The 6401-nt window shown below is 34.4% G+C and overlaps 1 pseudogene; it reads left to right on the top strand.

The window, feature by feature from the left end:
- The first annotated feature begins 6074 nt into the window (after positions 1-6074).
- Positions 6075-6187, top strand: LOC117287196 (annotated as a pseudogene).
- Positions 6188-6401: the final 214 nt, after the last annotated feature.

The following is a 6401-nucleotide window of genomic DNA, read 5'->3' as shown; positions in this document are numbered from 1 at the left end:
AATAAAGATATAAGCTAACCCTGAGCTTGCATCAAGTCTAGCCTCCCTTGCTTTATCTTCCTCCCAGCCCTGTAGAAAAGTTCACAAAGGAAGGAATTATCTCACTTGGTCACTGCAGGAAGGGCTGAGAGGAGCTTGGCAGAAAGACAAGAGGGACTTAGAAAATATTCACGCAGAGCTGCTGTTTCTGAGAGGGGATACTCACGCCTAACACCTACAAATACTGAAACAGCAATGCAAACTGGATTCCAAGAGCCTTTGAAAAGATGCTGGAAGGAGAGAGGCAGATCAGACAAGGCAGAGGGTCTTACACTTGCAAAGTAGCAAGTCTTTATTTGGTGGAGATGAAAAAAGATAAGACAGACTCCCTTCATTTTAGATGCTTTAATCTAATGTTAGAAAATCCATTTTCCATGGTCCCTGTTCCCTGAGGAAATTAATGTGTTTTTTAATTATTTTAGAGATGGTGTTGACTTGTTTGTTTTTCTAATGACATAAAACACATGCCACAACTGAAGAGTGCTGACACATAACTATCAATTATCAAATGTTCTGTATGGTATCATCATGATTCGTATTACAACTGTTATTTTTATTATATCATGTTATTGTATTTCTTTCATGCCTGTCACATTAAAGACATGGAATAAACTTTCCTATGTTATCCAAAGCGAGACCTGTAGACTCTAGGAATGATTCCAGGTGTTTACTTCTCACACCCTTTCCAGCATTTTTGGAAAGTAACTCATTCAATCACATTGAACACCTTCAAAAACCATCAATTATTAAAATGGCAATTCTTAAATCTCTCTATCTTACATCTTGCCAGCTGTCTTGGGCAGATCACTGGATCTCACTTGTACACGTATTCACACTGCAAAAATGTTTATTCTTTAACCCTGAGAAATTTACCTCATGTGTGGAGGACTGTTTTTATATTTTGTACCAAAAGATGCAAAGGTGATTACAATTATGACAATAGCAAACACATGCACATCTGTTTAAGCCACACAGGTTATGAGAATAGGACTTTTACCTTCTTATTACAGTGTATAAAGGATGATTTGAGAGTCCTCCATATATGAAAATGTAAGACTTTTTCTCTCAATTTGTCTAGCTTGCTCAACAGCTTTCATCTCTGGGGGAATTGGGATGAATAAGATACACGATGTAATACAGTGCATTTTACTGCTTTTTTCTTTGTTCTTGTAGGTGTTATAAATTAAACCCTTAATTGCGGGGACTTGTCAGGTGATGCAGCTGGGCTGTATTTAACACTTCATGTAGATTATGGACAAATCATTCCATAATTAACTGCTTATACTGAGATCATTTTTAAGGGCATAAATATGTATGCATGAAACCATACAGTGTGCTTAGCAGCTAGAAAACACCAGAAATGAAGTGTAATCTGAGGTGTAAAGAATGTAGCTCTTATAACTAAGAGATCTATTTATTCGATCAATACAGAAAATACCAAAGTGAGTCACTGATGTCACATTTGGCGCTTTCAATCCTCTGTGCAGGACAAATAAACTGACTGCTAATAGATGTTCATGGAAAACAGGAAAAGACACAAAAAGACACAACTTTCCATGAGACAGGAACCTGGAAAAAAGCTGGGGTAGGTATCTTATTTGTAGACAAAGTGAATTTCAAACCAAAATTAATTAAGAGAGACAAAGAAGGTCACTGCATCCTTGTAAAGGGAACAATCCAACAGGAAGAGATGACAATTGTAAAAAATATATGCACCAAACACTAATACCCCCAACCATACAAAAGAAATATCAAGGGACGTAAAGCACCAAATAAGCACTACTACAATTGTAGTGAGGGACTTCAATACCTCATTGTCACAAATAAACAGATCATCTAGACTAAAAATCAACAACAAAATACTAGAACTGAACCAAGCTTTTGAATAATTGGACTTAATAGATGTCTACAGAGTGTTCCACCCACAAAATCAGAATAAACATTCTTTTCAGCAACACATGGATCATTCTCCAAAATAGACCACATGTTGGCACATAGAACATGTTTAAGTAGGTGTAAAGGAATTGAAGTTATCCCATGTATAGTATCAGACCACAGTGCAATTAAACTGAAGATCAATAGCATAAGAAACCATAAGAAATTCATAAACACATGGAAATCAAATAACACTCTCCTGAATAACCAATGGGCTATAGTAGAAATTAAAGATAAAATTAGTCAGTTTTTACAAATAAGTGATAATGCCAATACAACATACAGGAATCTGTGGCACGAAAGCAGTTCTACGTAGAAAACTCATAACAGTGAATGCCCTGAGTAGGAAAACAGAGCGAGCTCAAATAAACAACCTAATTATGAATCTAAAGTGCCTAGAAAAAGAAGAACAAAGAAACCAAAGCTCATACAAGGGAAGAAATTATAAAGATCAGAGCAGAAATCAATGCATTGGAGAACAATACAAAAAAATCAATGAATCGAGGTTAGTTTTTCAAAATTATAAATAAAATCGATAAATCATTAGGCAACCTTGTCAAAAAAAGGAAAGAAAAGGGTCAAATTCATGCAATTAGGAATGAAAAAGGTGAAGTCACACTAGGGCCAGCAGAAATCCAGAGGCTCATCAATACCTACTTTAAGAAACTGTACTCCAATAAAATGGAGACCACAGAAGAAATGGACAGAGTTCTGGATACTTATGAATTGCCAAATTTGAACAAAGAAGATAAAAATATTCTGAACACCTCAATTACAATCAGTGAAACTGAAAATGTAATTAAAAATTTACAAAGGAATTGAGGGCAGAGATACAGTCTATGGCAATTGGAGAAAATATATGAAAATATATGCAGAGCCATATCTCTGCTAAGGGGCTAATACTCAAAATACTTAATGAACTTGGATCTCTAACAAGGAAACAGACAACCCAATTAATGAATGGAAAAAGGATCTGCACAGACATTTTGTAAGGAAGCTATAAAAGTAGTCAACAGTTACACAAAAAGTTACTCAGCATCATTAATCATCGGGAAAAGCAAATTAAAATAAAAATGAGACATCTATTAGAATGACTATTGTCCAAAAGACAGAATATAACATTTATGATAAGGTATATTAGTGTAGTTATTATGGAAGCTATTATGAAGATTGTTCAAAAAATTAAAAGTAGGACTACTATGTGGTCAAACAGTTTCACTATTTGGTATATATTCAAAGGAAGTAAGCAGAAATATTAAATGCACTTCAGTTAAATATAGAAATATTCACAATACCCAAGATATGGAATTAAGTGTCCATCAACAGATGAATAGATGATTTTTTTTTTTTTTTGGTACTGAGGATTGAACTCTGAATTTAGCAAGGCAGGTGGTGGAACCACTGAGATAAATCCATGGCCCTTTCAACAGATGAATATATAAAGAAAATGTAGTATAAAATACACTCAGCCTTTAAAAAAGAATACATTCTACCATTTCTGACAAAAAAAAAATCTATGAACTTGGAGGACTTTAAGTAAGTAAAATAATCCAGGTACATATTCTATGGTTTCCCTCATATGTGGACCCTAAAGAAGTTAAACCCATAAGAGCTGAGAATATAGTGCTCGTTACTGGAGATTAGATGAGAGGTGACAAATGCAGAGAACTTTAAAATGTACAAACTTTCAGTTAAACAAGATGAAAAAAATTTGGAAAAATATGTTACAACATGGTAACTATATCTAAACAGCGTGTGTTGTATGCACACCTCAGAATAACTGAGGGAGTAGATCATAAATGCTTTGTCATTAAAAATTCCATGTATCCTAAATAAGGTGACAGGTGCATTAATTAATTTAGTTATCCCTACAATGAATACAAAATATCAAAATATCACTCTATACACTATACATTTGTATAATTTTCATTTATCAACTAAAATACACTTCCAGATCTCTCACAGAAATTTTGTATCCCTGTGCATGAAACACTTTTTTCTCTTGAGAGAGGAAAAGAAGCAAAAGAGGGATTTAAGGGATTTGTGCTTACACATGTATTGTACAGTGACATAATCCAGTAAGCAATTGGGGATGTTTCAGAACCATATTGAGTTTTGACCCCGAGATTGTGTACTTTTTATGTATTCGCTTTCCCAAAGATGAATAAAACTAAGGAAATAAGCTTGATTTTTCCAAATGCTATGATTCCCTATTATGAAATTTTTAATAGAATTACATTAATTCTATAAAAAGAATGTCAGGGGGCATTTAATACTTACTTGCTGGACTTGAGGTGCCTTACACAGATTACATAATCCTTAGAACAAAGATGTAAGGAGTATGATTATTACCTTTTAACATATCAGGAAGCAGAATCTTAAAAAGGTTAAATGTGGGCATGATTCCAAGAAAGTAAATAGAAGATTTGATTTGAATTCAAATTATTTCAGTGAAAATTGACTCACTTTTGTCATGGCTTTTCAAAGATTTCTGACACTATACTACATGGCTTAAATTGTGGATTCATATTCAATTTATCCCTCCTAAAAATCATACCAATTATTTGGTATCTATTTCTCAAACTTATTTTTAAGTCAGTTCTGTTTAATTTGTAATACCAGTATCACTTTTTAAGTGCTAAAAACATTGGTGAGGTTGGAATATTAGGGAATTGGGGTCATGAAAAGATGAATTGTAGAAAAAATTTCTAATATTCTGCTTGCAAAACATACAAAATAATGCTAAGGGAAGCAAACAATATATCAAGTAGTATTTGAGCCCCAAAAGGTTTTACAGAATTCTCATTTGGCCAGTTTGATAATAGAAGGCAACCTTACCTCATTTACTTTGGGGTGAGGGAGGGATAATTCATATATACATTGACTTCTCCCAGAGAATGACACCTATTTGATAAAACAACTGTCTGATCAATTATCCATAACAAAAATAATTAAAAAGCAAAAGGAGTAGAAATATTGTAACTGAAGAAACCACTAAAATTCTAAGGCTACAAGGTAAAGAAGTGATTTTTATTGGAGATTTGACTTAAATTTTTATGTACAAAAGAAACATTTTGCATTGCAATTAAGAAAAAAACTGAATTAGAGCAAAAGCGAGAGAGAGAGCGCGTGAGAGATTGAAATGATTTTTGTTGATTGTAGGAAGCAATGATCCAATAAATAAAGGGGTTGTGCTTTAAGAACTGTGACAGATTTCACCTTGAGGCTTTTACACTCCTGGGAGTCAACTCTTATAAGGATGGGGGTATCATGAATGTGAGGCTTTGCCAGATGGCACATGTACTTCAGAAGGAAGGAGGTTTATGAGTAAAGTCCATATTTCAAGTACAGAGTCCATGGATAACCAAAGGAAAACAACCAACCAATCTGGCATAAAAGAGAAAATGGAATGAAAGAATTAGACAACCCAAAATTTCGATTATCTCATCAATATTAAATAGAAATTGTGGTTAATCAGATTACATAACAATATAAAAACTAGAGGGGAAAACATTTTAATTAGTAATAAAAACATGAGAGCCTTTGGGAAATATGCATTATCCACTATTAATTTACATTTTTTGCCTAAACATTGGCAATGGCCATATATTGTACATTTTTATTATGTAGTATTTAGAAAGAAAATGATGGTGTTGGTTGTGTGTATGGGTTCTTCTAATTATCTTCTGAGGAAACGTGATAGTTTTCCTTGAATGATGACATGCTTGGAAAAATTCCTTTTATTTTGTTTTCAACTTGAATTTCAGGTGGGCTCTAGAATTGTTTTTCAAAGATGGTTCTCAGGAATCTCAGAACGTTTGGTCTAGGAGGGTTGCAAATTTCTGATTCAGTATTTTGTTTTGTTTTTAATTTTTTTGATAAGGAGGATCGAACTCAGGACCCTGTGTTTGCGAGGCAAGCGGAAGAACCACTAAGCTAAATCCCCGGCCTTCTGATCTACCGTGTCTTAAACAAAGGCAGCCACGTTCTCGCAGAACCTACTTCATCGCGTCACTGTAATTGTGGAGGACTGCCATATGACTGCTTTATATTCTCAGCTTAGATGCTCAGCATTAGCTAATGTGAATAAAAGCATCCCTGTGCTCGCTTCGGCGGCACATATACAAAAATTCGAACGATACAGAGAAGATTAGCATGGCCCCTGCGCAAGATTGACGCGCAAATTCGTGAAGCAGATTCGTTCCATATTTAAAAGAAAGAAAGAACGAAAGAGAGAGAGAGAGAGAGAGAGAGAGAAAGCATCCCAATTTCTCAAAGTTCAGTCACTAATGCTGTTTTGGATTCCTGATTACAAAGTTAATGAGAATCTTTCAAACTTTTTCTTCAGATATTTTGGATCCTCTTTTCTCAGTTTAAGGCTCCCTGGAGCTCTTGACCACAACTCCCTTCTGCTTTTCCATTTCTAC

The sequence above is a fragment of the Fukomys damarensis genome, unplaced genomic scaffold, assembly GCF_012274545.1.
Source record: "Fukomys damarensis isolate Sample0158 unplaced genomic scaffold, DMR_v1.0_HiC HiC_scaffold_21, whole genome shotgun sequence".
Lineage (NCBI taxonomy): Eukaryota > Metazoa > Chordata > Mammalia > Rodentia > Bathyergidae > Fukomys > Fukomys damarensis.
The sequence above is the reverse complement of the archived record's forward strand: the minus strand, read 5'-3'. Positions and strand labels throughout refer to the sequence as shown.